Source organism: Cryptomeria japonica, chromosome 9 (genome assembly GCF_030272615.1).
Source record: "Cryptomeria japonica chromosome 9, Sugi_1.0, whole genome shotgun sequence".
In the NCBI taxonomy this organism is placed as follows: domain Eukaryota; kingdom Viridiplantae; phylum Streptophyta; class Pinopsida; order Cupressales; family Cupressaceae; genus Cryptomeria; species Cryptomeria japonica.
The window spans coordinates 11,532,985-11,545,048 of record NC_081413.1 but is presented as its reverse complement, the minus strand read 5'-3'; the positions used below and the strand labels follow the sequence as shown (position 1 = coordinate 11,545,048).

General features: G+C 33.2%; 1 long non-coding RNA gene across 2 annotated transcripts; it reads left to right on the top strand.

The window, feature by feature from the left end:
* The first annotated feature begins 2,134 nt into the window (after positions 1-2,134).
* LOC131858235 (uncharacterized) lies at positions 2,135-5,952 on the top strand. 2 transcript variants are annotated; one of them, XR_009358978.1, is made up of 4 exons: positions 2,135-2,320; positions 4,498-4,554; positions 4,656-5,061; positions 5,648-5,952. It is a non-coding gene; the product is annotated as an uncharacterized LOC131858235 (long non-coding RNA). The 2 variants fall into 2 exon arrangements; XR_009358977.1 differs by lacking the exon at positions 5,648-5,952 and having other exon boundaries at positions 4,656-5,189.
* Positions 5,953-12,064: the final 6,112 nt, after the last annotated feature.

The window sequence follows — 12,064 nt, the reverse complement described above, 5'->3', positions numbered from 1 at the left end:
GGAGATGGAGAAACATAATCAAGGTCGGGCAAAGAGAAATAGAAATTTGAGCTTCATTCTATTTGTGACGAGCAGCCTGGCAAGGCTGGAGGGCTTCGACCTGGGAAAGTATGTGTGGGAGGAAGGTTTGTAGGGTCGGTAGGAAATTGGGGTGGATGAGAATGGTGTGGTGGCAGAAGGCAATGACTGGGGTCTAGTGCATGGGGAGTTGTGGATTCCAAATGATATGAGGCTCATGGAGGAAATTGCGGCTAGAGAGGCTCATGTGGACTATGGTAGAGACTGTCCTATGGTAACCCAGGTCCTTGCTACTTCGAAGGTCTACGAAAGCATCCCAAGCTCCTCAGATAGTGAGTGATGGTGCCCCTTTTCCACGAGATTTTTTATCTTTTCAAATACTTTTTTGGTGTTTTTAGTACTGTTTTGTGTCGACATGGTGTAGGTCTCTTTCTCATATTTTGTACTCCTGGCCAGAGCTGGTATATAGTTAGTCAGTTTTTTGTTGTGTCTCTGAAACTGGAAATATTTTAGTTTTTTGAAGGAGCAAACGGTATATTGACACCTCTAGGATATAAAATCTTTACTATTAATATAGGTGATGTCATATCCAGTTATTTACTTACTAAAAAAAATTAGAATAAAAATTGATATGAAAATCTATGATATATTTTAGATATTTAAATGTTATGTTATGTTGTAAATTGAAGAGAAATGAATATGTCTTGATTTGAAATGTGTAAATAATTTTTATAATGCATATTATTATTCATGCATTGACATATTGATGTCTCTCTCTCGAGTTATGAGTTTTTGCTGGGTTTCAAAGACAAACATGTGTTCCAGGCAGTGGTTTCCTAGAATCTTGGTAGTAATTAGAGTGATGGGATTTGTACACACACACACAAATAGTTTATTACGAATGAATAAATTTAGTGAAATGACTATGATTGTTAAAACAATTTTGATTTACATAGCTTGATTAAATAGGTAGAAGTAAATATGTAAATATCTTTTTGTTACTAATGTGAAGTGATGAAACGATTCATTGTTTGTTTTAGTTTTGAAAAAAATTTACGCATAATCTTCTTAATACCTTGACCAATATTTGATGCTAAAATAGATATAAAAATAATTTAATTTCAATTGAAAAAGAGATTTTGATGTAAATTAAGAGTATAACTCTTTATTTATACAAATAATATTAATTAAATTAGAATAAAAAGGGTAAAAGAACTCTAAACACCCTCATGTGTAAAAGAAGCGTGGACTTTTAAGTAGTTCCAACAAGTAAGGTTAGTTAAGTAGAAATGGACGTGGAGTCTTTATGAGAAATATATGAGAAGTTGTCATTAGGCATTATTTAAAACAAGAGAAGTGGACTAATGAGGCATAACCGCCACATGAACCTCATGTGTGATTTTGAACTAGTGGTGACTTTAATTAAGCCGATAGGCTTTTAGTATGGGGTTTTTTGATCGGGAAAGTGTCAGCCATCCGGAAAAAATAATTTTCCGACACGTTTCCGTCAAGTTTTCTGCCAACTAAAAAATACGTTTAAGGTTTTTATTTATAACATTGTATTAATTTTTGGGCGACATGTATGTAGTACGTCTTCTACGTATTTGTCAGCGAAGTTAATTCATTTGAGTTGAACATTTGATGGTGGTGCACTCAATATTGGACAAACATTTATTGGTTTGAATGCTTACCAGTACGATGAATTCACTTTGCATTCAGAGAAAATTGATGCTCAGGATGAAGAGAAGAAACTCATATGCTCCTCATTCTATTGTCTCTACAAATATTGTTTTTGCTTGCCTTCATTTATATCCAAAGCCTCTGCTGAGTAGGGATTTCTTAAAACATTAGGGTTCGTCAAATTACAGAAGACAAAGAACCTAGCTTCTGTTTTGTTTGTGGATAATGGCGGAAGAAGAATCTATGTTTTTTAGATACCTATATGTTGAATGCATTGGTATTTCCCTCATTTCCATGCGAGATAAAAAATTGGGCATTTTTATTCACAGAGTAAGGGCAATTAGGGCATTTTTATACGGTTAATTTTTTGTTCTTGCAGTTGCTTATAGGATGTAATTTTTTTGGGTTTTTGGGTTTTTTTGCAGTTAATCGGTAATACACACTAGTTTATCTTAACAATTTTGTGGAAGGATGCGTTGCCATGCTCAAAATCATGGAGTCATGCTGTAGTGTGAAGGACAAGTATTTGAAGCATATGGAAATGTTTGGGTTCAAAATTTGAACTATTTTGCAATTTTCTTTGGCCGGAAATTGAGAAGATCAGATTGATACAATGGCTAAGGTGTGATTTCCTTATATTTCGTTTGTATTAGACTTTGCTATATTTTATGCAAAATATGATTCTGTTTTCTGGTATCTTTTTAAGTTTTTCTTTTTCCTTTCAATAATGTTTTTGGGTTTCGATAATAGATCTGAGATTTTGAGGTGTACTGAAATGGCTATCTAGCACCAACTTTTAACGAATTCAAGTATCCAAGTTTTGAATTTCGGTTTTTATATTTCAGCTACAATTGTGTTAGCTTCTTTGGTTGTTTCTCTAGCAGTACTTGTGTTTGCCGATCTGTATATATAATTTGACTTTCTTTATTAAATATATATGTGTGTGATATGATTTAAAATGGATTTTTGAGATACCCAATTGAAGAAATTGGAATTTTTGTAGGTTGTTTTGTTTCATAAGACTATGAACATGAAATTAAAAAGGACCGCAAGTGAACAAGTTCAAGATTATTTTGGCAATTCTTTCTAGATGCATGATAGAAATTTGGTATTAGTTTTAGCATATAAATAAATATTCATACCATTTTACATGTGATTGACCAAAGACGTCAAAACCAGAATTAACAAAGTGATTAATTTCAAATACAGAACCTGCATTAAAGTAAAATGCAGAGTTATCTTCCTTTGATTTGAGACATTGATTAGAGTTAGCTTCCTTTGATTCGAGACATTGATTAGAGTTAACTTCTTATATGAAGTTGTTTGACTCTGTCTTATTCTTGAAGTAGTCAGATCTGGTCTTGACATGTGTGACAGTTTTTAGGTGATATATGCATCTCTCTTGACAGTTGATTGTTAGGATGAACATCAAGTTTTTTATCAAGTTTTTGGAGCCTCTAATTGACATGGTTTTTCTGGATGATCTCATTTTGGCTGTGAATCATCTTATCATTTTTTTTGTTAAGTTTCAGTCAATGCAGAACACATATTTTTTAATTTATCAATTGAACATGAAATTAAAAAGGACCACAAGTGATCAAGCCCAAGATTATTTTGGTAATTCTTTCTAGATGCATGACATAAATTTGGTATTAGTTTTAGCATATAAATAGAGATTCATACTGTTTTACATTTGATTGACCAAAGACGTCAAAACCATAATTAAAGAGGTGATTCATTTCAAATATAGAACCTGCATTAAAGTAAAATTCAGAGTTAACTTCCTTTGATTCGAGACATTGATAATTTTGTAAATCTCAGATTAAAAATCCTCGGCATTTAGTATATAGATAATTTTTTAAATGCAGCTTGGTTGGACAATAGCATTTGAACCTATACTAGTATAGAAGATGCTTATTTAATATTAAATTAAAGATTAATTGTACTGTGAAATACTTTGTTTGAGTATAAGTTTCATCTTTCAAGCACTTTGGTAACTTGCCTTGCTATATATCATTGCAAGCAGGAAAATGACACTTCCTGTGTTATTTGTTGTCTTAGATTTAGAAAGAAGTTGTTAAACTCTAACCATCTTTACATTTTGAATTTGGAAATACTCAAAAGCATAGCTATATATAGAAATTTTGTTAGACCATGCACAAGAAATTTCTTTTGGTTAAAAATCTTTGTGTTCTCCATGGTTGTGGCCAATCAATTCAGCATGAGTGTCAATCTCTTATCCTTATGTGAGAAGTTTCATTCAAGGAATTTGGCTTTTGCAATGAAGAACATAATTTCTAATTTCTTCAAGTAATCTATTTTACTGCTGGCACATTTGGAAGTTGCATGGAAATCTGCATGCTCTTTTAGGTTTTTGATTGTTAGAGCTGCAATTTAGCTTTTGGAACCATTCAAGGTGATAGATTTTATGTACATCATCTTATTTTGTGATAATTTGGATCAATGCAAAACAAATATTTTATAATTTATTTGATGAGTTGAATCTTTTTCGTAGATTGTTTATATTTCATTTATAAAGAACACAAGTTATTAAGTTTGAGATTACTTTGGTGATTCTTCCTGACCTATGATAGAAAAGTGGAATTGGTTTTAGTATATACATACAAAAGTATACCGATCTATCAATATGTGATCAATTGCTAGATTTAACTAAATGGTTCATTTTAAATAATGTCTGCATCAAAGTCAAATATCAAGTCTACTAACTTTGATTCGATATTGTTCCTATGAGAAGTATGGCCAGTTACATATGAGCACTTTTTTTGTTTTTTCTTATAGCATAGAATTTGCAACATTGTTTGCCGCAGTCATGCACCCAGTCATCTTCAATGCAAAGTAATATTTCTCTATTCCTTTCACTATAATATGATTCTGATTCTGATTTTTTTTTAGATTTAGAAATTATAGTCTTAATGGTTTATAATTTGTAATTGCAGAGACATATGGAATCTCAGGATACATACGTTCTAAGACAGAAAAATGGATGTGCACTCTAGGCTCGTGAGAAAGGACAAAGCAATACCAAAGTGGTGGTTTTTCATGATTCTTGCCTTGACTTTAACAGTCACCATTACATTCTGTGATTCGTTTAAGGATCAACGTCAATTGCAGTGGTGGGGAGTGCTCCTTTCATGTGGCCTTGCCATATTCTTCGCTCTACCAAATGGCATTATAAAGGCTACTATTGATAAGTTATCAAAGTCTTGCATTTTGAAGAAGATAATGGTGATCATGTTGCAAATTCTTGCATAAATGTACATTCTTCTCTATACTTGCAAATCAGCGCATCTTCCACGACCGCCTCATATCCCTTCCTACAGTTTGATCTATGTAATACCGTAGGTGATAAATCTTTGTCTTGGCAACTGGAATGTTTCTTTAATGTATTTCCTATTTACATCATGAACCGCATATTTTCAGATGAAGCATATTTTTTATAGATTTATCATTTACAATACTTAATAATTTTTTTCCCCTATCCACGTGTTAATTGGGTTTTGTTCCAAATTGCATCATGGAGGCCAAGCCATCTTCTTATGATAAACTTATTCCCGAGGATATTTTGAATGGTGAAATGAATTTCATGTTTAGTTGAAAATTGTCAGAGATGACAAGCTTGGATAAATCGGTGAAAAAGTAGACATTAAACTCTAGAAAGAGTTTAATATGTGTTGATTAAAATCACCTAATTTAGTTGAATATGATTTACTAAGTATCATTGTCTGTCCTTTGATTTCTAGCCTTATAACAGTATCATCTAAGTTGTTTGCACCAACGTTAAATTGTGATTAATCTATTCTCCATTTAGCCAATCAAACTGTCAGGATTTCTTGTATAATTTCCTTCCTAATGTGTCATTGCAACATACATGCTTTTTATACAAAATTTTGATGAAAATAATTTTGTCGTCTTGTGATTGGTGTTTTAGATGTGTGGCAGATATATTCCCAAATATCAATGCAAGAGAATGCACATAAAACTATAGCTCTGTCAGTTCATTGCAGGGATATGGGGTTTTCAAGGATCAGATGGAATTTGTTAATAACCCACATGCCTTGACGTTTGGATGTGGCAAATGTTGAGAGAGTTATGTAGTGTCTAGAAGCCTCTGGCATAGGTTTTCCTGTTTTGCATTTTTCATCACAGGGGGAGCAAAAAAAAGAAGACTGTGTTGTGTAGTAGCAGATAGCTCCAGATTCATGTACATTTTTGGTTTTGGCTCAAGAGGTGTTAAGGAGAACATAGTCAGGTCAGCTGAAAATTGAAACCATGGCAAATGACTTATTTCAAGATTGTGCACAAGATTGTGTCATGCTGTTAACGATGTTGATGAGAAAAAATGGACACAGTTTGCACGAAAAATATTATGAAACCCTGTCAAAACAGAATTTCCTAAAAAATGAGACGAACCAAAATCAGTCTTCCTAAGCTACTGGATCAATCTTTTAACAATAAATAAAAAGTGATGTAAAAATATTGTGATTTTAGAGGTACTAGATTCTTGAGCTTGAGATAAGGTTTTTGCAGCCTTTTAAATGAAAATATTGGCTGTTGAGTCAAAATTTGTTTTCAAGCCTGAGGCAAGGATTGTTTGAACTGTTTGGAAGATTTTTATCCAGTATGAGACAACTTTCCTAGTGAAAGATATTAAAAAATATTCATTTCAAAGAACTTGAGTGCATGTACTCTGCCCTATATAATATGTTGTTTTGGTCATGATGTATCCGTGCCTAGGCATACAAGTAAAACAGATCTTTTGTACAACGTGATAGCGACTTGTTAGTCAATCGCAGTCGTTTATTGCAAAATCGACGATGTAAAACGCGCGACTAACACGCGTGTTAGTCAATCCGTACTGTCGTTTTGAAGCCAAAATAGATGTGTCCTAGAATGTTACTATATTTAATAAAAGTTGCTTTTAAATTAATAAACAGTAAATGAATATACTTTTTATTCCAGTAACTTATAATCTTCACTAGAACTTCCTTTTTTGAAAGTGCTAAAGGGCTGTTGAAAACCACTCTGTATGAAATAAATAGACTATTATGAGATAAATGAAGCATTCTTTCTATAAATGCATAGTTTTTTATAATGTATCATTGAGAATTTTAATGATATTTAATTTTGGACATTCTACTTTGTGCTACTCATTTCTTTAAATGACATCCACACAACACTCGCAGTTCCAGCTTGTATGCTCAATGATTCAGAACAATTCTCATCTTAAAATTTTTATTCACTTGTTTAGACTTCGTCATACAATGCCCACTTCCCATTGTTCTAATTTAGTGATTCAAAAAACAGAATTTTTTCACATTAGATCATTGTTTTCTGCCTAATTATGAATATGACACACTTTGCCAGAAAATTGCTTTTCTATATTAAAATATTTCAAATGCTAGATTAACAATCTCCTTTTAAACGTTTATCTCTTTCTTTTCTACTTCACTAATAAATAAAAATGATCAAATGTAATGGTACACTTTTAAAAGTACCCATCTTCCATTTACACAAACTCCGCCTATCGGCTTCTTGTTGCGGGCACAAAGCATGCAACTGCTAGTTATTAATGAATAGAGGAAAAATATAGTCTTTGATTGGGATGATAACTTGTTGTTTTGGAGGAGAGAGGTGAGGGAAAACATCAATATAGGTTCAAAGCTTAACATTTTTGGGTTGGAAAAAAAAACTATACCATTTTGCTGATGGAAAATTTAGTTTTGACTCCTAATAAAGAAGAAAGCACTATCTATTTTTATTTTTCAGATACAATTAGCAATTTTGGGTAAACAAGATAAGAAGATAAAAAGGAGGGACAACGTAGAGTGTAGAGGTGTTGTTGCGCATTGAAGGTTCGAAATCAAATAAGAGAGAAGGGCGAATAAGAACAATAGAGAGAGGCATATTTATTCTTGTAAAATACACTTGCTTGAAATTTTTTGGAAGCCGTTGTATATAATGATATCTTCTATAAAAAACACATTTTTCTTCTTAGGGTGATCCAAACCTTTCATTTTGACCCAAGTTTTGAAGTTTTTTTTGAGTAATTATTTATGATCATATACTTGCTTTAATTCGACAAACATAAATGTGTTCAGGAAAGGAAAAACCTTTGAGATCAACATTTTGATATTGTTGATCTAGCATATTAAATTATGGTTACCTTACAAATTTATCTATTTAGTGAATTCTCAGTTTGGTATACTTAACCAGTGCACACTTCTATAGTATTTACCTGACTCCAATTCCATGTTGATTCAAACCTTATGAGCCATAAGATGGATTATACCAACTTGTTTTCTATGAAGGAAATTGTATTAGTGTTAGTATTTAATCTATTCATTAAGCTGGATATATTCCATTCATTCAACAGTAGATATGCAACCTGTAGCTCCAAATATGAATTGTACATCTACCTATAATTTTTTGGATGTGGTTGCTTTCTATGAATTCTGGTAAAGTAACTATCCAAGCGCATTCATTTGTAGCACTTAACAAAAATTGTCTCCAGTCTTTAAGCATTGCCCAATGCTCATAATTTATTTTTTTATTCATTTAGTAACATATCCAGCGTAATATGTGGCTCCAACAAAGTGCCTTTATAATTAGGCCTCAAGACATGCTTCTTAACATCTTTTTATTTATTGTTTTGTCTTTCATATTGTAATTTTTGGAATAAGTCAAAACAGAATTAGATATGTGTCAAAGAGTTTCAATTGAAAACAATGACTATTTGTAGATTTGTCCTCCTCTACTAGTTTGTTGTCAATCTCCAATAGTTAGCTATCAGTTACTTTAGCATATTTGTAGGGAAACAATTTGTCTTCACTGCTATATAAATGTGTAATATTTGTTCAATAAGATTAATTCATCAAGTTCCTCTGTTTTGAGTGTTTCATCTCTACTATTTTGTATTTTTTAATAGTAATAGCAAGTGGAAAAAAAATGACCACATATGTTTCTTTTATTTGGGTCACAAATTGATAGCTTTCTTATATTTAATATCATTTTCCAATATCCTAGATTGGAGAATTGGTATCTTGAGGTTTAATTTTCATTTCCTGAAATACTTATGTTACGTGAGAATAGTTTTACCCGCTAAACAAACACATATCTTTTGAAGACAACATTCAAATGGACAAACTAAATTTTTTATTTAAGATAAAAAAAAATCAAAAGAGTTTGACTCTAGAATCCATTCTGCAAAATATAGAATGAAGGATAACAATAATAGTATTAACTTTTATTGTGTATATTTCAATAGTTTTAATTATAAGAAATCAATAATCTTAACATTGTTATGATAACCGGTGGACAACTAAGAGGGGGGTGAACTAGTTGTCAATAGATTATGAAACTTTAAACACACAAAACCTTTTACCAGAATGCATAAACCAAATACCAGAACAACCGATATATCAATTTTAAGCACAAACATAAATCAAAGAACAATTGCCATCCATCCACAACACATAACACTAGGATTTGTATGTGGAAAATCCGATAAAGGGAAAAACCACGGTGGGAAGCCTAACCATAGTCAAATAATACTTCTCCAGTAAGTATGTGATTATAATAAGAGGGGCATGCACATGCAGGAAGACACACTGCCTAGAGTGCACTGCTCATCACCAAAGGAGCCTCACTGACTAAAAAATAAATCTAGACTACAATCTGGAAAGATGAATGAACTGCAAGAATAACATCTCCTATGCCAGTATAGTTTTGATTAAGCTCAATACCAGAGGTCTTAAACCTCTTACACAAACCCAATTCGATCACCTATGATTGATCAGAACCTCTACATATGATTACAACTTTATTCACACACAGTTAATCCCATAACCATTTGTTACCATCACATATGATCTACAAAGAGATCTTACATCATATATATACCAACCTGGGACCTAACAATTAGGTCGGACACCTAAAAGATAATATAATAAATCTGTTACATAATCCCACAAACCAATGATAAACCAAGTTGGCCTAAGACCGAAACAACATAAACCAATCAATTAATCCAACCGATAATGCATTGGGAGCATCAACCAATACGTTACATAAACTGGTCCATAACCTAACAAAATAAAATCAGACCTAAAATAGGCTGCCAAAAGCCAAATGAAACACCACCAATCAACTGGAAAATGAACATGATAACCATCAGTATCCTGATAACCTTCGAGAAGTTGCACCAACACCACTTATCAGATTCATCAAAAGATCTTCAACAAAGCTATATCGGTAAAACCTTTACCGATAACCAAAAGGCTTACTAGAACAAATGATAGCTTTTGGATCATCAAATATTGAACCAACTAAATGAGATACGTATTAGGAACATATGAATAACCAATACAAACCAATTCCACAAGTCGGAACATACCAGAGAAGATCTTCAGATCAACTAAATAATCCAACCACTCTATCGGAACCCAATGGACAGCAAAACAACTAGTGTTGATATCAATGACAAACATCAATGCAACACATAATCAATTCCTCTAAATTGCCAACCATCTCCCCCTTTGGCATTGATGGCAACACTAGATGTGAAAAACATCCAAGTGCCAAGAAATGCCAAACAAGTCTCCCCCAAAGGAAGACATCCAACAATCTCCCCAAAATGATATGACAATGAAGTTATGAACCAACAGACCAAACTCCCCTTGTGAATGATATCCATGTTAAGCTCTGATCTCTATTTTTCATATATATATCTCTCCCCCTTTTGACATCAATGCCAGAAATTTGACATAAACATCAAAGAAAAATCATAAATCCTCTGAACCATATAGCTGACTACTCCCCTGACTAGTAGCACCAACACATCAATCTAGAATGAATGATAGCTCTGATAAATGCATACCGGATTGATGCCAATCAACATCACTCAAGTCTCTACCGGAGGGGCAGAGACCACCAATTTGTCTCTAAAGTATTCAAATGATTCCTTAGGCAAAGGTTTAGTAAAGATATCTACAATCTGCTTTTTAGTGTTCACATAAACTAGTATGAGTTCATTTGCTTCCACCTTCTCCTTCATAAAATTATAATTGATAGAAATGTGCTTAGTCTTAGAATGAAATACCAGATTCTTTGATATGTCAATAGCAGCAGAGTTATCATAGTGAATAACTACTGGTTCATTGCAATCTACCCTTATATCCTTCAACATTTGCTTCATCCACAGAACTTGTGTATAATTAGTAGCAGTAGCAACATACTCAGCTTCAGTAGTAGATAAAGAAGTATATGACTGTTTCTTGTTGATCCATGAAACAAGTTTGTTTCCAAGAAAGAAAGCTCCACCGAATGTGCTCTTTCAGTCATCAACATCTCCATCCCAATCTGCATTTGTGTATGCACATAGTGTAAAGTCATCATTTTTACGATACCACAAACTATACTTAGTTGTTCCTTGTAAATACTTGAAAATCCTTTTCACTGCACTCTCATGATTCTCTCTAGGATCACTCTTGTGAGATTTTGCAAAGATCAAGGGCACAATGAAAAGCACACAAAAGAGAGACAATAGTTTGACAAGAACAAACTATATTCTCATCAATATGCAAAAGTGATCAATTGTATTAACCAATACAATGAATATGGGACTGCTTATATAGGCAAGGCTAAATGGATATGTGAGCACATAATCATGAAATGTGGCTCAATGAGAAACAAGGGTAGGTAAGAAAAAGTAGGGGTAGGTAGGAGAAATAATATAATATTCCACAAGAGGTGGATCACCCATCGAATGTGGAATGTAACAGCAAGATAAGACCAAAAAAGGTGGAATTTCTCCTACAAGCATCATCCCTATGTGCACACTTCCCTAAGTGTCTCATATCCAAACTACAATTAGATGCATTATCCTAAGTCAACTTAAGTAAAGTGTAATTATATCTTATAAGAATAAATAATTACACCAACACCCCCCCTTAAGTGCAACTTAGGGGAATGAAAACTCAAGTCAACAATGCAAGATGGGTCTCGGCTACTAGGCCATGATAGGTACCCATGTACAATATGAAAATGCAAGCAAACCTATGTAATGCAATCGCTCACAAACGGAGAAAGGGAGAAAACCTAGTGGGAAAAAACTCCCCCCAAAAGAGAGATAAATGTACAAAGAGACTCTCAAAGAAGAAGGACAAAACCTCAAAGAGGAAAAATCGCCCCCCCCCCCCCCCATAAGAGAGGAAGGAGAAGTCAACTGACCCCCCCTAATGAAACATCCTGCAATCTGCTCCATTGTAGGACAATACTGCAAATCAATGACCTACTCCTGAATCAGCTCCTGAATGTAATGCATATAAATCTCGATGTGTTTGGTCCA